Source organism: Oxyura jamaicensis, chromosome 2 (assembly GCF_011077185.1).
Source record: "Oxyura jamaicensis isolate SHBP4307 breed ruddy duck chromosome 2, BPBGC_Ojam_1.0, whole genome shotgun sequence".
NCBI lineage: Eukaryota > Metazoa > Chordata > Aves > Anseriformes > Anatidae > Oxyura > Oxyura jamaicensis.
The window spans coordinates 56,957,565-56,981,665 of record NC_048894.1 but is presented as its reverse complement, the minus strand read 5'-3'; positions in this window follow the sequence as shown (position 1 = coordinate 56,981,665).

Genomic DNA, 24,101 nt, shown 5'->3' with positions numbered 1-24,101 from the left:
TCCAAACTGTACCACAGTGTTTGCTTTGCCCATCCCACGCTATCTCACTGCATTAACTGTGTTTTTAGTAGATCACTTTTAGTAGTAGTGTTGCTGCTTGCTTTACACTTACCCACTGGTTGGGAAAGAAGTTTTAAGCCACAGTGAAGAGGATAGCTATTATACTGAGCTACTGAGAAATGAGCTAGGTTTCCAAACCAGAAAATAATCATAAGAACTTCACCTCTGCACTCTTCATTGAGTTAGACAGATAAACAAGCATTAATGGAACTTCAAACCAAGTAAGCCCCATATACCTGCCCAAGAAGAAAGTAATTTGCATGCTGTCACTGTTTTGGCTACAGAAATAGTAGTTGATCTCATATAGGTCAGCCTGTTTTTCTGCAAATTGCAGTTCTCCATATAGTCACCTTTTATCCAATTCTATTGGTCAACTTTAATTTCTAATGTACTTTCTCAGTTGTGCTGCTGGAGTACAATATGAGATTAAAAAGAGTTCCAGAATTATCCATAGATTTTCAAAAATGCTGTTGTTCTAAGTATTAGCCCTACAATGCTTTTATAAGGCTCCTCAGCTGAAGCTGTTCTCAGATTGGACTAATGAAACATGCAGCTATCTTAACCATTACAATAAGAAGGACCAAAAAAAGCACTTCTTATTTCTGTTCAGACTTTGATAAAGACATGAAAAGGATTTCTCTGTTCTCAAATAAAAAGATGTGAAAGGTTGGCTTGTACTCAGCAGGCACCAGGAAGGGGAGAAATCAACAATTTGTATAAACAAAAGCCACAGAAGAAAATTATAATGCTGAAATACTTTAAACTAACAGCAAGCTTGAATAAAACATCCATAATGCAGAGCTGATATATTTCCTTTAGCATTACCTTTGTAATCCTTCACCAAGAAAGGCATATTTTCTAAGCATGACAAATATGCATTCTAATCAGTTGAGTTAGATTAGTTTTTTTATTATTATTTTTTTTTAAGTTAGATTTCTTCTCCCTGAATGTGCAGTTGTGACTGCTATGGATTTCTTCAGAAGAGAGAAAGATTACAGAAGAACACTTACCATCTTCCATTATTAAGCCATACAATGAAAGAGAAATGTTCTTTCACAAAAATAACCAAAATAAGAATCCTTGGAGAAAGCATTCCTCTGAGCTGATAGAAGTGACAAGGTTTGTAAGGCCTAATGTAACAGATAATATCAAGCACTGAGAGGCATAAGAAACAGTTTGGGTAAAGGGAAATCATTCTGAAAAGTTTCAAGAGGAATCAGACAAAACATGCTACTAACCATCAGGCTTAAAAAAAAAAAAAAAAAAAAAAAAAAAAAACAGATACATTTAAGAGTGAAAAACAGTAAAATGTATGGAGACTCCTAGTAGGTAGGATCGTGTGGAAGACAACTCATTAGGGCAAATGAACACAAGTGAACTGGAAGGTCTTTTAATACAATCTTATCCCATCATAACAGCATTCAAGCAAACATAGGAGGAGACTGGCTTTATCAATCAAGCACTGAGCTGCCCTGAACAAACTGAGCAAACTGACTACATACAAGAGCTGTAAGTAAGGAGAGGATGTAAAGAAATGTAGAGGAATTTCCTGACCAGGTGGACTGATATTTGAAAAGCAAAAGTTCAGCTAGAATTGAAACCAGTGATGAACATTAAGGGCAATAAGAAGTGTTTCTACATCTATATTAATGGATTAATGGTAAACAAGGATAACATGGGGCCATTGCTCACTGGGGCATGTGATTTAATAAGAACAGATTTAGTTAAAACTGAGGTACTCAATGCTTTATTTGTACCAGTCTTCAGCAAAATCTCCCAGGACTTTGTGCCTAAAAACAGGGCTCCAAAAAGGGAGCTACCATTAGTGGAAATGGATCAGGCTGGGAATCTTTCGGAAATTCTTGATCCATGTATACCCCATACCAGAAACACATTGATAAACTGAGACATGCGATAACTGCAAAGGCAGTCTGGGGGCTGAAACACTTGTCCTCTGAAGAGAAACTGAAGAATGGAGGCTTTTCTGGATTTACCTGACATCAGCCTCCCATTGCTTGCAGAGAGATTAAGATAGCACAGCCAAGATTTTATAGTTGCTCTGGGGGGCACTAGGAGGTGATGATGCTAAATTCAAGCAGTGGAGGTTTCAACCAGATAAAAGAGGGGAAAAAACTTATAGGATAGCTAAGCACTAAGGCAGGTTGCCCAAAGAGGTTGTAGAGTCTTCCTTGGAGGTTTTCAAGATCCATTTCCCCAAGGCCTAGGGAAGCCAGCCTCAAATCAGCACTGACACTGCTTTGAGTGGGATGTTGGATGAAATGACCTTTCAGGATCCCTTCTAAACCCAATTATTTTGTGATTTTTAAGAATTAGTCCCAGGCCAAGTATAAGTGCACAATGAACTTGCCACTGGTGTATATTGACAACTAAGTCCAGCAAAATGTAATGAACATAGTAGTTAATTCAATTTATGTAGAACTAAAAAATAATAATAAAGAAGATGAACCGATATTTACGTTCATAAATACATAGTTTGATGCTCAACAGTAAGTTGCTTTTCAAGTTCTACATATTGACTAATATAAGTAACCAGATGTATGAATTTACATTATATATTACATTTACAGAGCAATTTATTTATAGTTATATGTAATACTTTATCTTCATACAAATACATAAAGATTAACTCAAGCTTTATTATGGAATAGTTAATTGATGCTGATAATAGTGGTACAAAAGTGGTAGGGTGTAAAACACAGAATAAATAGTGCTCATTTCTACCTTCTTTTTTAAGATTTCATTAAGCATATTAGCACTTGAATTTCACAAGATGTCCAAGGCTTTGAGAGCTCAGGGTCTCCTTGCAAGTCCTGGGGTTTGAAGACACTGACCAAAATGTATTGACATGCTCAGACAGATCACTCTCTTCCAAACACATAATGAAAATAACTTTGTAAATAGGCATAAAAAATCCTGGAGGTTTAGGTCCTCCTCATTCTTGAAAAAAGAAGGGAAAAAATGAACTGATTTATGACTGGAAAACAAACATGTTTACAAACGAATTGAAAGAAAACAAATATCAACACTGGTGTTGAGTTTAATGAAATTTAGACTACTTAAAGCCTTGCTGAAATTATAATTTTCTACCTATGACTAAACCATGTTATAAATCCAAAAGAAAAGCCCATTTGCCAAGTACAGTGCACAATGTCAAAAAATCTTTATGAAAATAAATAAAGTGAACAGTAGAGCATAAATCTAAGCCAATTGAAATACTTGTAATTATAAATAATTTAAAGGCAGTGACGGACTGGAGATTGCATTATAGATCACATTTTGTAACTAGCTGCCACAAAGAAGATCAAGGAGTCTGCCAGGCAGAGATGTGCATTTAGATGGCAAGAGCAGTCTGTGAAGGGACCATGTTGAACAGCAGGGAAGAAGGAACAGTTTAGGAAAGTAATGGTAAGCAGTGTGTTTAGGCACCTTTCCTATTTTTTTCTGAAGTCTTTTGCAAGGGTTACAGTGATATTTAATAACTTTTTATCTTACAGAACTGAGGGTCTGACTCAGATCATTAGCCTCAGTTTGAGACAGTGACCTTAGCTTTGATGATCAAAGTCTAGTTTAAGTGTTGGGATTCATTTTGCCACAGAAACCCAGTCCCATGGGCAGACAGGGAACAAGTCTCTTTCATGAAACCTCCCTTAATTCAGATTTCTATAGTACACCCAACACATTGCATTACATACTCCAGTGTTATGTAGGACTTTTCCAGAAGAGTGATGGTATTTAACTTCGACATTTTTTTACACAACAATCTACAAGTGAAGGTGCATAACACAAATGGGATATGCAACATTTAACAGTTCTCAACACAAACCAAATGGTACATCTAATAAAAAGGGAAGCTATAGATGTTCAAGTAATTACTTTCTACTTACTTACTTACTTACTTAATTAACTTATTTTAGCAAATTTACACCTGTAATCTGATCCAATTTATGCATCTTCTAGCTCTTCTGATCTGCCCTTGCCCAAAATATATGCTCAGTCAGTTGAAGAATACAAGCATGTCTTCAGAATACAAGTAATTTCTTGAGAAGACAATAATTCAACAGGCATTTCTTGTATTAATCTTCAAAGCAGCCAAACACAAAGAATTAAACTAAAATTATAAAATTCTCAGAAATGCTCTAATTTCACAGACCGTTCCAATTTTTAAAAAATGGAAATTTCTAAAACTAAAAAGATGTTTCATTACACATTCATTTTCTAAACAGTAAGGCTAAAAATAAAAATAGATAACACTTTGTGCAGTAAATTTATTGTAAATTAGAATGTGAACTCACAGCGCACCAACTACCCACACAGACAAATACAGCAGACATTAAGAACACTAATTTGCAAGGTAAACCTTTTTTTTTTTTTTTTTTTTTTTTTTTTTTTTTTTGATAATTTTGCTTGAGTAAAGCCTTCTATGTTGGAATGCCTTTGCATGTACTTGGGAGGGAAAGAAAACGGGGATTGAGCACAATGGAGAGAAATTGTGAAAGAGGGTGCTGGGATTCAGAAAAAAAAGAAATTATGAAAAAAAAATAGAAGTGGGAGAGAAACAGTGCAAATGAGACTCAGAACAAAAAGCAGAAAAATATGAAAGATAAAGAGAAATTACTAAACAAATATAATTAATAACCAGAGAAGACTAAATCCAATCACAAAACACAATAAAGAAAATTCAGACAGAACAATATTTGTAAACTATCAAACTCAAATTGATAAATCCAGCAAGCTCAGCTCTAATCCGGCAAGCCCAGCTGTGTATTTTTTAGGTATGTAAGCAACCTCCTACATTTTATTAATTAACTTGAGGTGATAGGCATATATTTTTATGGAGCCCAAGACAGACCAAAAAGCCAGATCACTTTTCTTCTGAAGTGCTGAGGTCATTTCTCAAGGTGAGCTACATGCAGCTGTGCAGGCTCCCTTTGGGACTTCAGCATATAAGACAGGGCATGGAGCACATCCCTACTGCAGCTCTCATGAGATATGCAGCCCACCATGGGTTAGTGTCAAACTGTCCTTAATGCAAATATCTTGCTTCGAACTGAGACAGTGGCATTTTCAAATCAAAGCTTTTTGTGATTTTTCATGACGCTGAGAAGTAGTGATAGCTTGAATTACCATCCTAATGCAAAACAAAACAAAACAAAACAAACAAAATGATGACAACAACAACAAAAACCATAAATATCTCAGATATTCCCAAGGTATAGAAAATTCAATTTCCATTAGCTCCTAGGGGACCGAACCTGAATGCAAATACAGTCTCTCCTACCTGCTCTACCAGCAATGCTTATTCCCATATTCTAGTAATACTTGCACCCTTTTCTTCCTTGGATTATTTTTTTTTCTTCTATTGCTTCTGACATACATCCTGTTTCTTCTATTCCTCACTATATAATTCTTAATCTCTAGTTTCCACTTCCTTGATGTTCTTTACTCCCCTTGTGATGCTCCCTGCCTCTTGAGGTTGTATTACACAGCTTCTGGCTGCCAGCAAACCTCAGGTGAGCAGCCCCTTCAAGGCATGGAAGCCCACAATTATCTTGCCTGTATTTGTGCTTGGGATTGTCCTGAACCAGGTGCAGAACCTTGCACTTGGCTTTGTTGAACTTCATTAGCTTGCAGTCTCTAGCACAGGATCAGGCCAAATCTTCCAGGTTCACAGATACCCAGGCTGGATGTGGCCTTATTTCAGACTAGAGCTAGAAGATCCATGTGACTCACCACAGGCCAGGCTCTTCCAGACAGATCACCCTACTAACCTTATAGATTCTTCATCAAGCCTCATGGTGCAGGGCTATTGCATCAGCAAACTAGTCAGAATGATGCTGCAGTAAGGAACAGCTTATCTGGAATAAAACCTTTGTTACCTTGAAGATGAGCCCTCCGTCTCCTTATCTAGCTAAGCTCTTTTTTTTTTCTCCTCTTCCTTCTTGAGCCCTGCTTCAAAACAAACAAACAAACAAACAAACAAACAAAGAAAACACATTGTCATACAGCTGTGGAAGAGGCAGACAGGCCAATTCCAGAGGCAAAATTTCCTATTACTTTTCTGAGAGTTCTAGCAAGACCTGATAGGATATGCTGTTCTGGTCAGCTGCATTTACATGTGAATTAGTGTTTGAGAGGGAGCAAAAACATCTACTAAGGATACAGATATTTTGTTTTACAGGAGAGTATAAGAAGTATGTAAACCAGAGCTACTTCAAACTGAAGGTTGGTACTGGCAAAAGAACAAATTGCTATGAGCTAGTTTTGTTTGTGAATTAGGTTTCTAATGATAAGAGCAATGAAGTTCTTGTACAATCTCTTAACAAGTATCACAGTGAGTGACAAACAATAAAATGGAGATTCCTACAGGTAGGAAAAGAATTTATGTTTTGTGGCCCAAAAGCTCCACTGCAAGTTGCTTTGTTTTGCTAAGTTTTCCAAAGTTCATTTGTTGGTTTCTGTTGTCAAATTCTCCCACTGATCACCTGCTTCCACCACTACCCAGCAAGCTCCTATTTATAACCCCTTGCTTATCAGTCTAACCCTGCTGATTTCAGGTGCGTTGAAGATCTGGTATCTGCTTTCAGTGTTCTTCGTCCTGTGAAGAGAGCTATTCAGTCTCCCCAAGCTGTGGCTTTTGCTAATGACAGGACTACACCAGTTCTCTTTTGAACTGTCTTTGTCACAAAATCATCCTTCTCTATTCATGGTATGCTGCAGCTGACTTCCTCCATTATGAGAACTGTCTTTCTGAGCAAATGTCTGCAATTTATTCAAGTTATCTGAATCCTAGATGCTGAATCCTTTTAGCGCTCCTGGTTTATTTTTCTGTTCCCCTCACTGGTCTGTCTCCCTCCCTACACAGAAAACTGACAGAATGTGTTCTGTACCTTTACCTTCCTTTGCATTCCTTTCCTATTACTCTACTATAACACTTTACTTTCCCTGCAACAGGCATTTCTCATCTGCTCTCTTCCCTCTTACATTTGTACCAGTTTTTAAGATGTCTCACATCTGATCCTTTCCCTTTCTTTACCCAATTAATCTCTTATTCTCTTCTGGTTTATTTTTCCCCCATCACATAGTAAGTGTGACTTAATCGCTCATTTCTAGTTCATCCCTACCATCTCTCCTGGGACTTTGCCCCTTCTCTCCCAATTACTGTCATATCAACTCTTTCATTTTTAGGAAACAGACATTTTATAATCCCTCTTCCCCCCGCTTCCAGGTTAGGCTGTCTGAAGTCAGCTTTCTGTCTCTTACACTCCACTGAAATTGTTTTTCTGGCAAAGAATTTCCATCAAACCTAAAGCTGAAAGGGCATAATCATTCTTTTCCCATTTATCTGAACTCAGCACCATCAGCTTTATTCCTTTTCTTGAATTTTATTTATTTAATTATTTACAGTGACTTTTACATCAGTAAGATTAATAATAACAGCTAATAGAACATTTTCTTGGTAGAATGAATTAAAATCCACTTGGATTTCCTGGAATAATTATCAGGGGTCCTTTCTCCTTTGCTAGTTACACAATAAAATGCATTGTATTTGGGTATGCTCCCCTGAAGCATGCCTCCACCCTAGCCACAGACAGAATATTGCTCTAAAACAGAAGGAATAGAGCCTGATCTTTGCTTATATTCTTATCTCTCAGGAAGCCAAGGGATTCATTCATAACTTTTTTCCCTATTTATGAATTCTTTAAGCAGAATGAAGAATTTTCTTATCTATACTTCATTAAAAGTATTCTCAAATTGCTTCAGTAAATAATTTTGGTCTTGTACATACTTTCAGCATTCCCTATTAAAATCAAGTACATACACTGCAATATAAGCTGTAACCTCTTAAATTAACTTGTAGAACTAACTAGCACAGCTTTTAAAGCACAATGCACAGCTGATTGTAATATGTAGTATCAGTGATGTAAGTCGTATTAAGCATTCAAGCAGCGACCAAAAGTAATTCCATTTCTATTATATAACTAACAAAATGCAAGTCATTAAATGCAGATTATTCATTCAAATATGCAGTTATTAATTTTTTTGTGAATACTCAGGGATTTAAAATGAATGCTAAGATTTTCATGAACATACATGTAAGTAATATTATGTATGTTTGTTTTTGAATAAATTATAGAGAAATACTCACTGGATGTTCAAAGCCACTCTTTTGGTCTTTTTCCTTTTAGTCTTTATGTTGTAGAACTCCATATACCAAGTGATTTAGAAAAATTACATGTTCTACAAAGTAAAAATATAGTACGCTGTGTTTAGCACAGTGGGGTTTCTGTCTCCCTGTAAGCTCTGCCCTAGGGAACATGATTAACAAATTGGAATTCAACTGTAGAACACATGTTGCTTCTCATTGTTTAGCATGCCAGGGAGTGAAATAGTGGGAAACACTCCTTTTATCATAACTGATATCCAACTATACTCTATTTATTGGAGCTGAAAGATAAGTAGAAATATCAGATGTGAGCTCATTTTAGAACTGAATCAGCAGCAACCTTTCCACAATTTGTGTGTGAAAGCTTTGAAATCCAGTGCTCTTCATTCATAGGATTGTGACCTCTTCCCATTCTAGAAGAACATCAAAAATAGTGATTGTATCAAACTTCTGATCTAGCCTTATATCAAACTTTATTATTATATTTATATATATATTCACATAATAGTTTAGATTGGAAAGGACCTCCAAGTATCATTGAATCCCACTCACTGCTCAAAATTCAAACTCATGGCCAATTTCAAAGTCAGGGGAGTATGCTCAGGGCCTTGTACAGTCAAGCTCTGAAAAGCTCCATAGCACCTTCAGGCAACTTGTTGCAGTGTTTGACCACAGTCTTTGTGAAAAAATTCCCTTATAGCTCATAATTTCCCTTGCAGCAATCTGCAATCACTGACACTTGTCGTTTCATTGTGCACTTCATACAAAGAAGAAACAGAAAACCTATAACTACTATAAAATGGGGAAAAAAAAAAAAAAAAAGACACAAAATATATAGTGGCCTGGTTACAGCCAGATTAGCTTAATTAAGGGAGAAGGGGTATATGTGAAGAATCTGTCTTCCATCTTCTCTAGCAACCCTCCTGCAAGTAGCTGAAAATCCCCCTTGAATGCTTTATCTTTTCCAGGCTAAAGAGTCCCAGTGCACTCAGTCTTTCCTGATATGCCATGTACTCCAGCCCCTTCACCACCTTGGTGGCCCTCCACTGGACTGGCTCTAGTCTGTCCATCTCTTGTACTGGGGTGTGTTTCTATGTGAGCAAAAATGGGTATAGTACTATCAATGCTCAAGTATTGAAGAGAGGGAAATAATCCTTTCTCTCAACCCAATAACTACATTCTGGCCAATGCTTAACTCTATATGGTTAGCCTTGACTGCACCAAGAATGTGCAGATTCCTCACATTTCACTTACCATCCTCCAGATCCACCTACCCAGGCCTCTAAACTTGTGCTGTTGTTACTCCCTCCCTGTCAGGTGCAGGACTTCACACCTGTTTTTGTTGGAATTGTGAGGTTTCTGTCAAGCCAGTCAGTCCTCTAGCCTATTGAGGTCCTTGTGAGTAGCAGCCCTCTGTAAGTCTGATGAAGATATATTCCATCCCACTGCATTAATTTATCATTTGGGACACTTTTGTATTTAGTGTGATTACAATGCATTATAACTTTATACAAAAGTCAGAACAAAACATTTTTTTTTTCCATATTTTTTTTGAAAAAAAAACAACCAACAGCCTGTTTTATTAATCTTCTTGACAAAGATACTAAAGGTGCTTTTTTAATATCGCTGAAAGTCAGCGTTCTCCCAGAGTTATTCTGACACAAAAGCCATCAGCTCTTCTTTGAGTTAACCCTTACAAATGCATAGGGAATTATGCCCTAGTCTGGTCAAGCAGCAATCCAAATTCCATTTTTAATATACATAAATATATATATATTATTTTTTTTTGCCCCCCCCAGGATTTCAGAGTGAGAAAAGCACCTGTCAGAAAGAGGATACATCTCAGAAAAGCAATTATGAAATCTGAAGAAATTTTATCAAAATACCACTGTTTGAGAATCTAGTGCTTACTTCTCTATGAATTGCAGATAATTCCTGCTGACCTCTTCACCATTTGGGCTAGGAAAATTCTTACAAGTCCCTTAAAATTACTGAAATACAATAGAAAAAACAAGCCCTAAAGGATACAAGCCCTCACTTCTAAATGCATGATAGCCTGTTCCATGTTTCTTAAGGTCTTTAAAGTGAGCTTCTTTCATAACTTTATTCTTCCATACACCAAAACATAAAAGCCTATGAAAATCAAGTTTAAAGAAATGTCTTCCATTTGAGATGTAGACTGCAAAAGAACTTAAGAGAGATTTTTTTTTTTTTTTTTTTTTTTTTTTAAGCATTAAATTATACAGGTATGACCTTGGCAAAATAAACTTCCCTTCATGGTAAATTCAGAGGAATTTAACAACTGCTGATCTCAGAAAATTTATTAGTGTCCCATAAATAAACAGCAACTATAGATATGCCAAAGTGGTTAAAATACTGCCTTTCACAGCAGTGGAAGGAACTGTGTTATTAATTGTAAGTTGATTTCCCAATTTACTTTGATGTCTACAGAAAATAACTGGTATTGTCTAATTTTCTACAAGCTTTCATACTGTGTGAATGGGATGCTACCTGCTCTGCACTCACAGGCTCTCTGGTGTTCTCCATACCTTACACAAAGACAGATCTGAGATTCCAGAAGAACATTTGTTTACATTGATCTTGCAGAGAACAAAAGATTTTGATCAGAAAGGTGGAATATGCGTTGGAACTTTAATAATATGGCAGGAGTCTGTCACAAGCTTTAGATGTGGATCTGAATATCCCAAAATTGAGGTGTTCTTCTGAGGTATTTGGGCTACACTCTAATGATAAATGAAGAAGAACTACTATTCAAGTAACAATCAATAAAATGCCAGATGTGTTTAATAGTTACTTACTTTTGCTACCAGACTAAACTGTCTTCATATTTCTTTTCAGTTAGAGGTATAAGAAAATCAAACATCAAAATTGCCAGGGAACGTTCAACTAACAATAAATGACTCTTCACATATATTCTCAGTCAACAGCCCATAAAAGAGAAAATTGGTCCACTAAAAGTGATAGCAGAGAATTGGCGACAAGGATGAAGATTGAAGATTTGTTAAACAGTTATTTTGCTCCAAACTTTCCAGAGGACAAAGAAGGTGGACCTTTATTTTCTAGTCACAGGACATGCTCCAAAGGACTCTACAACTAGTAGTGAATTAAAAAAAAAAAAAAAAAAAAAAAAAAGAGCCTGCAAAATATATTATGACAAACAAATTATGGAAGACTACAAAATATATTGTGGTGGATAAATTATAGACTGGTTAGCTTAGTTAAGGGAAAAGGATGATAGGTGAAAAAATATTTTGAAGGATATATTATGAAAGACCTTGATGTGAATAATTTGATTCTGAATACCCAATGTGGAGTTGCAAGACCCCTGCTTAAACTAACTCACTTTCATTCTTAAGAGGTATTACTGCTGCAGCAGGAGCAGGGGAATAGCAGGGTTTCATACTCTCACATTTTCAAAGAATAATAAGGTTCCACACTGAAGATAATTGAATAAGGCAGAGAGTTATGGTACATAGGTTAAAATAATAGCTTTAGGACAGAAAATTAGCTCAAAAATAGGGAACAGTGAAGAGGTAACAAGAGATGTGAAAGAAAAGAGTTTACTAGTGAGGCACCTCAGAGGTCAGGTAGCTTTTAACTAATGCATGCAAACAATTTAGATAAGAGGAAATTTCACCACCTCTGTGCATGTTTCAGGGATTGAACAAGCACAGAATATACAACTGAGACCCAGGAAGTACAGTGAAGAAGTGAAGGTTGGCCTTTGTTAACAAAATAAAAATAGTAAATACTACACAATCTTGATTGTACGTAGGTATACAGGGACACCATAAGGTTGCAGACAACCATGAGCACAGATAAGAAGAGAGCCAAGACAGTGTGCTTTAGTAAACAGCAGCAAGTAACGTCCTGTGGTAGTACATTCAAGGTAATTTATTATAGCTCTGCTACAAGAGAACGCGTATTGTTTTTCTCTTCAGTAAATGGTCATGAGAGGCCATAATTTCAGGTCTAAATCATGGTCTTCAGAATTTGAGTTGGGGTTGAGGGGAGAGAGAAGACATTGAGCTGCAAATGGAGTTCCCTGGGAAATGAAGTGGTACTTATGTGAAACATGCCCATGGCAGAGATAAAGGTAGTACAAGGCTGGGGTACCTAACCTTCTCCAGCATTATAATATCTTCAGAAGGCTACTGATGGTTCTGCTCAGAAAAACAAAACAAAACAACAACAAAACTCTTCTACTTTCCTGTAAAAACAAATTCAGACACAAACATCTTAGCAAAACATAGAAGAAAGTCCAGTAACCTGTTGAGGTAAAACCATTTTCAAACTTTCTGTATAGGCAATATGGGAACTAAGGGGTAGGAACTATGAGGGAGGAGATGCTGCTTCTCTCTTTTGAAGATTATAATGGAAGCCTCAGGTGTGCCAGGAACTCCACATTGTTGTTTTGAGGCTAAACTCTAACAGGAATAGCAAGAATACTCCAGTATAAGTATTAAAATACTTTACAAGCAGATGCCCACTGATTTCTGTGGAAGTTTGGACTAGGTGAGAACAATGAATTTCCATAGAATTTGGTTCTTTGTATTACGTTGGTAAAAAAAAGATCTCTTATTATTCTTTCACTCGGTGCTGTACTTCAAATAGATTAATGTAACAGTGTTTTCTATAAAAAGAAAACAATAAACAAGTTCTATTTCCCAGTGTGACAGATAAGATTTTATTACTTTTATTTATATGTATATTATATATACATTTAACTATGCTGAAAGGCCACAGGTTTTTTTTTTTGTTTGTTTGTTTTGTTTTGTTTTTTGAGCCATAAAAATATATCCATCTCATTCTGTTCAAGAAAGCAAACAGTGACCTGCCTCTTACACTTTGAGACAATGACATTTTTGATGACTTTTATAAAGGGTCATTTGGTTTAACAGCATGTAACACTTATTTTCAGACATTATAGATTCAAGCTAATGTTCAAATTGGTCAAAAAACATTGTTTTATCCTCAGAACCTGTTCTAATCAATTGTCAGAAGAGGATTTAAAAATAAGTATTATGATTAGGCAAAATTTCAAAACTGTTAGGTGTCAAAGTGACAGAAACAGCAACAATTTCATAGCACTATGGGATTAAGCAAGATAAGTAAAAATATCTTAATATCACTAATTCTGCCACAGCTTCTAATGTTAGAAATAGCTTGGTGGGAAGAAATTTTTTTTTTTTTTTTTTTTTTTTTTTTTTTTTTTCCGAATTGGACTGTAATTACAGTTATGGATCATAATACTTTTCCCTCTAGTCAAGTTTAATTGATTTCCTCCAACAGAAGCAAGAATATTTTATTTTATTTTATTTATTTTTTTTTTTCCAGAGGTTTAAAGACAGTTCCAAATGTGTAAGAGTGGCAGTAAATCATTTACAATTCTCTCTTTTATTGATAGACATGATTTTTATAATATACATGTATGAATCAAATATAGGTAGATGCTCATTTCACATATTTGAGGAAAGTTTGAATAGTAGAGATTTGTAATGGAAAAGTTAAGATTAGTATGAATGAAATTTGAACATCAGTGCATGTGTTCAGAAGCACTATAAGAAACAGAATGACAAGGGTTAAAATAATAGCTTGTTTTAATAAAAAGCCATTCCCAAGATACTGCTCTCAGGAGCAAGTTTATTAGAACATTATTTAATATGAAGACAAGAAGACCTGTACACTGATAAGACCACACAAAAAAATATATGATGAGGAAAAGACCCTGCATCCTAACAGCAGAAGTGCAGCAAAGCTACATCATACCTCATATACCACCATTCCTTTGCCTGCGAGTCTGTCAGGAAAACAGACTTGTTCCAAACAGACTGGGGAAAAACAGGTAAGGTTAGTCTTCACTGTCTGAGATTCATGAGGACATGTTGATACAGGCTGACCAAAGAACTCTTAGGGGAAATATTCAAGATTAAGCTTAATAGGGTTATGGATTACATAAAATAATAGTTGGACCACATGATCTCTACAGATACCCCCAATCTAGAGTGTTTATATTCTTTTATAATTCTTCTTTCATAAGAACTCATTTTGAATTTCACTGAACAAATTTCCTAGTGTGTTTAGATTTTGTTTTAGTCAAACACTATATGTCTAGTATAGTTGAAGGGTATAGAGAACAAGTCTTATGAGGAGCCTTTGAGGGAACTGGGGTTGTTTAACTCGGAGAAAATGAGACTCAGTGGAGACCTTATTGTACTTTACAATTACCTTAAAGGAGGCTATGGCAAGGTGGGAATCGGGCTCTTTTCCCAAGCACTAAGTGATAAGATGAGGGGAAATGGCCTTTAGTTGTGCCAGGGAGGTTTAGGTTAGATATTAGGAGAAATTTCTTCACTGAAAAGTTTTGTAGCACTGGAATAGGCTGCCCAGAGAAGTGGTTGAGTCACCATCCCTGGAAGGTCTTCAAGAAATGTGTAGATTTAGAACTGAGTAGCATGGTTTAGTGGTGTAATTTAGTAATAGGTTAAAGGTTGGACTAGCTGATCTTAGAGGTCTTTTCCAATCTGAATGATTCTACAACTCAATGATTCTATGTAATCAGTTACAAGAATGATGTAGGAAGTCATTTTTTTATTATATTTTTTACATGTTTTTATCCTCAGGAATGTATAGGGTTATTGGAATAGCAAGGAAATATGTCAATTTAAGTCTTCTGAGACAGATCCCTATAAGAATACTCTGATTCCACCTCAGACTTGGCAGAAGCAGTAGACTCGCAGATCTGGCTGCATGGAAAAACCTTTACAGGCCTGGCTCTTCACTGGAAGACCCCCATGCATTCCAAAATATTTTGTCCAGTGTCTTTTCTAAGCATTGAAAGATGAATGGTAATACAACAAATAGATGACTAATAGCAAAACATTAATGGAAGAGTGATCAGATTGTCTGTGGTGCTGCAGGAGTTAAAGATACAGCAATTCGAGAAATGGAACTAGGCAGAAAAAGTAGTACAGCAGGCAATGTGAAACCACCATGATTCAGCTGTAAAGAAAAACAAACAAACAAACAAAACATTCCCTGGTCCCCCTGTTATTCTCAGAAACAAGATTGTTTCTATTTATTTACCCTTCACCATCCTTTCTTCGAAAATTTAAATTTATAAAATGTATCCAAATGAAGGATTCATAGGAGTAGGAAGTATAGCTGCAAAACCTACAAATGCCAATTTTTACATGAATCATATTTAAAAATGACTTCAGAAAATATTAAACACTTCTCAAAAGCAATAACTATCTCTCCATGTTGTATTCTAAACAGCACAAATTACATTATATGCAATTAGGCCTGTCAGAAAATTTTATGCAAGCTCACTTTACTTGACCCTTTCATACAGAAGATGCAGTATCCTCACTGAAATTTGTATTGGCCAAAGCTCCTAAACATTTGGCTTATAATGACATAAGAACTACATGGGCACAAATTTCATGTACCCCACTGCACCCCAGCAAGGGAACTAGTCTATCGGATATAAAACAATTAACCACTATGTCATGTCCACCACCTCCTGATTAAGCTGCTGTAAGATCATGATAGATGACTTTTCAAGAGGCCTCACAGCACCAAGATTGTTTGTACTGAGAGCCTGGTAAAAACAGTCCTAGACCAACTGGGCTGATCTGTGATGAAGTCACATAACTTTGAAGAAAATATCCTAAAATGGAGAATGTTAAGCTCCATCTGTGAAATTCCCTCTCTGCTCTGCAATCAACACAGGGTGTTAGGCAGCCTCTCATTAAACCTGTAGGTCCTTAATTTCAATCTAGGGGACTTTAGGTATAGCAACTAACAGTGATATATAGGGCATTATATGGTGCAGGTAGTAGCAGGTGTCTGATGGTGTGTGCACACAGTACGGAGATGCCACTGCATGTATCAAAAACATGCAGCATAGCCACTTCAGAACCACTAAACTAAGACTGCTATTTGCATCTACTTTGAGGAATAGACTGTCCACAAATACAGGCATTTTTGCCTCCTGCTCTTTTGAGCTCTAGAGATTAGTTTGCACAGGAACATAAAAAGAGGCATCAACAAGATCAGATGAAGCATGTTCAAAGCTATGAATAAATCTGTCAACGCTACACAGTGCAGCATTCTGTAGAGATACCTGCACTAACTCTGAAGGAATGTCATGTCATTGGAGTGCTACTCTTACGGAGAAATGCTTCCAACTTGCAATGCTGTCCAAGACATAACTAGAAAGCACTTTCAAAATATCCCAGGATTGTCTTCAATCATTCTTAGCTCTCTCTTGCAGTGCAGAAGACTAATCTTGTTACTCTGTAGAATCGGGCCTTTAAAATAAGATGCTTCAATGAAATAAGGAATCGAAAGAGGCCAAAACTGCAATACCTCAACATGACTAAAGCATATTGCAAGCTTTTCAAAGAAAAACAAAACAAAACAACAACAACAAAAAAACTCAATGCCAGCTATAACTGATCAGAACAGTATTGGTCTCTACCCCTTTACTTTTTGCCCTCATGTTGAAAGAGTGCATCTGTTCATTAAAATATTTTGCATATGCAAAAATATAATTTCTAAAATACTGGAATTTGAGCTTTCTACTTTTCATACTACAAAGGAGTCTGACATTTAAACTAGTCTACTTTTTCTTGACTTATGATTCACCTTAAACATGGTATAATTAAATACAATCCTTTTGGAATTAATTCACACTACTTAAAAATAAATTTGTTTGAGGGACATATATGTGAATGCATGAATCAAGCCATTTTTCATTACATCTTACTGTATACAACCTGTTTAACATATTTTTTAAAAAATATTATTTTTTTTTATTTTTTGCTCAGAAGCAACACTACCAAAGTTTTCAATACTCCTGAGACAAAGTGATTAAGTAAGGTGTTCTAGACCTGGAGATCTGCCATAACATTCTTTATATCTCCTTGCTTTTCTAATAACTGTTCTTCCATACTAATTACTGATCTCTAGCTATTTTATTTAGTTGGTATCATACAGCAATATAATGGCTGTTCTCCCCTATTTCAATTACAAATAAAAAAAATACAATTCATAAACAAAAATAAAGAGATACAACTCCCTCCCCAGTCTTCACTGTTTAACAAGAATATGGGTTTAAATTTAGCTAGTGTCATAGATGAAATTTTTAAACAGGTTTGATTTAACATCAATTTAAGATTTATTAATACTTTTATTGTAAATCACTAAATTGATTATTTCCTTAGCAGCACATAATCATTGGTTATTCATTAGCCTACTTAACATGATAATTCAATAATGTTTATTAAAATCAAAACAGTGACTTAAAGATTTGTAAATGGCAAGGTTCATACAGGAAGATGTCAGGAATTTCTATGCATCAAAGTTTCAGGGATTTTTATACAACAAGGTACTGGGAATTTCTGAACTCAGTTGCATGCTCAAGAACTTTTCCTCTTTTGGTGAATTACTTTCCCTTCTCTGCATCAGCATATTCAGTGGATGATCACAGAATCTTGAGAAGTCAGGCCTGTAGTGAATTACTCTTCTTTATGTCAGGTTGTCTTACCAGCCTTGTTTTGGTCACCATCCAAAAGAGAGCACTATACAAGTAGCTCTGAAGAAAATTAACTCCATACAAGACAGATCCAGTAATTAAGGAAAACTATAAATTACAGTTTCCAATTCCAGTCTCAATGCCCCTCTTTCTTTAAGTGTAGCTGAGAAATTTTTCATCATATATTCTAATGCATGACCAATGGTCAGGCCAAGTGCCCATTTTACCATCTCAGACATGAGAAAACTGCAGCTGGCAAAAATTGTCGTCTGTTATTTCTGTTTCATCTTGTTCCCTACCAGCAAAAGGAAAGCTTTTGTGTGTATTGACTTCTGTTTTCCTCCTTTTAAGAAATGAAAAATCTTTACCTTTATGTGGTGGGTTTACTTGTCTGGCTGTCAGGTGCCCACTGAGCTGCTCTCTCTTCCTGTCCTCAGCAGAACAGAGGAAAAAAATAAGATTAAAGTCAAAATAAAAAAAAAAAAAAAGTTTAATGAAAACAACAACAATGACAAGTCTTGCTGTTTGGCTCTCCTATTGATGAATCAGTTCGTGGACAGGAGCAATAGAGTCTTGGTGTGATATTGCTACCAGTGCACCATTATGGTAGCAACTGGCACCTGTTGTTCTTCGATCCATAGCAGTTACACAACAGAAGAATCTTCCAAGAGGCCAAGCAAAGTAGACAGATGTTTAATCTTCTCTGTATCCACAGCAACTACACAAAAAGCCCATTAGTACATGGGGTCTCAAGGCCAGTTGTGTTCTTTTGACACTTTTCCCCTGTTAAGCTCTCTTCAAACTCTGATACAGACAAATGATGGGATTTCCCTGTCACTTCAGAAATCCATATGGGTTTTATGTCCTTATATCCTGATGGCATTAGGGTACACTGTGCACCTGTGTCCACCAGAGCCCTACACTTCTGTGGATCCAATATGCCAGGCCATCCAATCCACACAGTTCAGTAAACCCTATTGTCCCTTTCCTCCACCTGGCTGAAGACAAGAATCCTCTATTCCTTGTCAAAGTATTCGCTAGCTTACATTTGCAGTACCAGACCTGAAGACTCTTTACCAAAGTCAATGTAGGTGCCACACTAAAGTCCTACTACATCTGGAGAAATAATTGGTTGCTGCCTTCTGTTTCAGCAGCAATTGAACTGACGGTCTTCTTGGATGGCCTCTTCATAGCAGTTGTCTTCCTCCAAAGTTTGTATACATGGGCTTATAACTTAATACCTGTTCCACCTTCTCATGTCTTCTCCCAGGTCTTACAGGAAGAACCAGAGAGTTCCATGTAGCCTGTGCCTGAGACTCTCACTCTAGCTGGGGGACAGGTGGTTGGCTCTGTGGGGCTCTCCTGACAGCAGAGACAGTAACCTATAGGGAATGAGATTTTCTTCAAAGTGTCAGAGCCAGTGGGATGTTCTCTCCATAGCTGTTGTGTTAGAATCTGGACAATACATTATCACCAAGCTGTTGGAATATAATGCCAGGGTCTTTTGGACCACCTTTTTCACCATGGCCTGCACCCTGGGTTTCATTTGGACATTTGGAGACCTGATTGCTGTCCAAGTAACTGTAGATAACTTCCCACATTGGTAGCTCTCTCAGGTATTGCATGCCTTTGTCAGCAGTAGATTACTTCCCTTGGTAATTCACAAGATCTTATTTGAACAGGTATCTTGCCCTCTTGCTTGACAGGAGTTGCCTCCAGAGACTGGATTATTGCTTCTTTTCTGATTTCTCTGTCAATTCCCTTAATCCTAGTGAGGGATTCCTAGGTGATGGGCTTCTTTACCTTTTAATGTATGACTAATAGACTCACTATCCCAGCATTGGAGCAGACAGGAAGAAACCTGTTCATTTGGCTGGCAGCTGTAGTCTTTCCACAGGTCTCAAAATTCTCTTGTGGTCATGGACTGGGCAGCTCCTGCCTATTAGGTGACTTCTCTCTCTTCTTCCACCTGTTTCTTTGCCAAGGTCCAGCTTTCTGATTAGATCCTTCCTCCTCCTCCCTTACGAATCAGTGATATGGGTCTGGCAACTTCCATGTCCAGTGTTTCTTCACTACTAGGATAATTGCTGTGAATGGGGTTTGGGTTCCTGTTCCAACCGTACTTCCTTAGTTTAGGTTTGGGTTCCTCTTCCAACTATTACATTTTCAGATGTACATGGATCCTGATCTTAATTGTGGCATCCTCAGAGATGGTTTGGGCCCCTGCCTTAACTATGTTTCTCTGATAATATTCAACGGTGGTTTGATAGGCACAGGCCAAATCCCAGTACTGCACCAGAAGCTGCTGGGTTTCACTGAGGTAGTCAAGGCACCCTTCTATCAGCACAGCAATTTATCAGGATTACTTCCCCAGTCTGGCATAAAATCTCAGGTTATGGAGGACAATAACTGTGCTAGGCACCTGCCCAAATCCTTACATGCATCCTGCCATCTCAGGACATGTTTTAGTATTGTCTCACCAGCAAGCTGTTTCATTTTACACTCCAACGAAATCAGACTCTACAAATCTGATAACAAGCTAACAGTGTCAGTAGTATCAAACAGCTCACATTAAGGTATGCAAGGACCTCAGGAGCCTCTGTAACAAAGCTATCCACATCAATCCCAGATGAGAAGAGAGTGATGTATTTCAACATTCTCTCCACAGTACAGCAACAGAGCAAGGACATTAGCATTAGGGCAAAGCACATAGCCACTGTTTGTTTCAGAATGTTACCAGGCCAAACAAAATAGTGAAATGAGAAGTGCAGCAAGCAAACACCATGACCTGCACAGAAGCCTGACAATTAATAACTACTGTAGCCATAGCACACTCAATTCAAAACAGCTATTGTCTCAGGCCCCATGTTGGGTGCTAAAAAGAACTGTGGTGGGTTAACCTTGTCTTGCTGGCAAGTGCCACCAAATTTGCTCTCTCACTCCCCTTCCTCAGCAGGACGGAAATAAGGTGAAAAATTTGTGGGTCAACATAAAGGCAGCTTAATAGAAAAAGAAAAGGCCACATGTGAAAGCAAATCAAAACTAAACCAAGCCAAGACAAAATAAGCCAAACAAAAACAAACCAGACCAAATCATTATTGACTGATCTTTATTTGGAGTCAGCTTTGATGGCAATCATCTTTGATGATTATGGATTTGGGGATCACTGACTCTTTAGTGCGTTATGGCCCACAGGTAAAAGCCTGCGGTTTTGCTGGACAGTCTAATGTACAGCTAAGAACAAATGACTTTTTACAAATCTATCATAATCCTATGTTTATTTGTTTTAGTTTTAATAAAGAAATTATCCTGGGTGCTTTAGTGAATGTTGAAGCTGATTTTCTTCTCCCTCAAATGCCAATCTAATATCCCTGTAATTTTTCATCTGATACATACCTGCAGAACTGATTTCTCATGTTCCAAGTTCTCCAATCTGCTATTAGACATTTTCCTTCTCTGTACAACTCAAAACTCGCCCTCTTTTTAGGAAATAAACTCACTTTGGACTAGTGTTCAGCGTAACAATATTTCAAACGGATAATATCTGAGAACAATCTTCTATGTCTCATACAAACATTGGAGGGGAAAACATCACCATGGGAAAGTCTAGAGCAGTCTGAAGACCAGAAGAAAAGCTCATCTTTATCCAAGATCAGCTGGACAAAACAGAAGATAAATACCTCTAGTACTAAAAAGAATGTTAACTTACTTCCAAAGTCAAAGTAGTAACAATTTTCTCAGAACTTAATCTTCTTTCTCAGAATCTTAATCTTCCTTCTTGCTTCAAAGCCTGGCTTTTGCCAATCAGCCATGCATCAGTGGCAGAAATACCACTTCAATCGGCAATAGGGAGCTGCTGATTGATTGCTGTACAATTGGTGATGATTTACATGATTTTACCATTGAGACTAAATGTAATTTATTTTGGGTGTCTGAGAGGATATCACATCCTTGTATCATGCACTGAAGTTTACTTTACCTGTCCTCAAAAGAGATTGAAGTTATTCCATTTACATAGTTATTTTAAAATTGGTCCTCAGTTAGTTAAATATCAAAGTTTGAGAAATTGTTGAGCAATTTCTGAAAATAAGTAATTTTGATGACACACTATTCTTTCAGTCCATACAGTGACTTTTTCTAAATCTGAGATTTAAATTTGTTATGTGATCATATGAAATACAAAATTGTCATTAAATAAATTATTTTATTTAAGGAACACCTTTAGAAATGTATGAAATATACTTGACTATCCTGGCTTTTGAATATTAAACTAACAAAAATCTATGAAGTCTTTGTTTACAAAAATGACTGATAAAAGTGAGAAGGACAAATCATACACAAGTGAGATTAAACAACATTCATAATAAATCAGACTAAATGATGTTTTATTTAATATTTCCCATTCTTATTTATTTATTTTTTTAAAGATTTATTTTTTATTTTTATCTTTCCTTTATGATTAAATGGATTCATTTGGGATATAATCTTAAAGGGTCATTGGCATTCCGATGGAGATTACCTGAACTTTACAGGCAGGCCCAAGATATAGGATTAATAAATTGAAGTCTATCTAGTTATGCCACATTTTAGGACATTGTCACCTGGATCTTGGCCTTCCAGCATATTTCTATACTATTTGGAAGGTTTGCAGTTCCATTAGGGATGGAAGAACTCCTTCAAGGTGATCAGATGGACAAGCAACAAATAGGAAGCTGTGGTAGTGGTTGAAATCAATAAGCAAGACTCACAGGGAGAAACTGCACTAGCTGCACATGCTGAAAGCTACAAAAGAAAGAGGAGTGCTAGCAGAAGGCAACCCTTTGCTGAGAAGTACCAATGGACCCATCTGAAAATACAGTCGCAGGAGCCAAGATCCAGGACGTCACAGAGAGACTTCCACAACTAGTAAAAGTATTGACTACTACTCACTACTTCTTTTCCAGGTATGCACCAATAACACACTTAAGATAAGCCTGGGCAAGATCAAGCAGGACTTCAAAGCCCTGGACCACAAGTGAATGAATGTCATGGAGACCCAAGTGATACTCTCCTTTATCTTGTCAGTCAAAGGTAGCTGTGAGGGCAGAAGGTGCTGCATCATGCAGATTAATACTTGTCTACATGCCTAGTCTTATTGCCAGGGGTTTGGTTTCTATGATCATGGGATATGTTTTGATGAATACAAATTACTAGGGAAAGATGGGATCCACCTATCTAGAAAAAGGGATATCTTTGCTGGCAAGTTAGATGACTTAGCTCAAGCTTTAAACTAATGAAATTGGGTGGTGGGGTGTTAATCTGACACTCATGCTTGCAAGTGACTAGATGGAAGAGTGTACTTCCAGACTAGTGAGGAATACCCCCCCAACCCTCCAAAAAATCCCACTAAAAAGGTGAGACAGTTACAGTCCAAAGGAAGTGTCTTTATTTTAACGTGTAGCATGAATAACAAACAGGTTGTTCATTCCAGCTGCTGTCCAGCTGGAAATCTCTGATCTGATAGCTCTTGATGAAACTTGGTGGAATAATCACATGATTAGAGCACTGTAATTGATGGCTATACACTGTTCAGATGGGACAGGCAGGAAAGGAAACGTAGTGGGATTTCTAACTATGGTAAAATAAGGATTGATTTCACAGAGCTGTCTGAAAAAAAAAAAAAATGAACGTGTTGAGAGCTTCATTGGTGGCATTGACGGTGGTATTGAACCCTCAGAAAGTTTGCAGATGGCACCAACCTGAGTGGTACAGGTGATACTCTAGAGGGAAGAGATGCCTGAGGGAACTTGACAGGTTTGAGATGTGGGTCCATGTGAAGCTCATAAAGTTCAACAAGGCCAAGTGCAAGGTCCTGCACATAAATTGGGGTAATCCCAAACATCAAGAGAGACTGGGTGATGAATGGATTGAGAACATTCCTGAAGAGAAGGACTTGGGAGTACTGGTGATCAAAAATCTGAACATGAGCTGGCAATGTGCACTTGCAGCTCAGGATACAACTAACTTTCTGGGCTGCACCATAAGTATGGCTAGCAGGTCAAGGACGGTGATTGGTATGGTAAGATTGACAAGTAAAAAGGAAGTCTGGAATGTATTAAATAGAAACTTCAGGAATAGATGCTTCTGTCAGATCAGACCATAAACCTCCACTACCCTTCATTTTCATGTGGCCAGTACCATTCTCCAGAGTCAATTAGTCTTGATGATGTAGTGGAACATGTCAAGACATCTCATATTTATTAAACTTTAATAACAGAAAAGCTCATGACAACAAAGCTGCATTCTGTCAAGGTA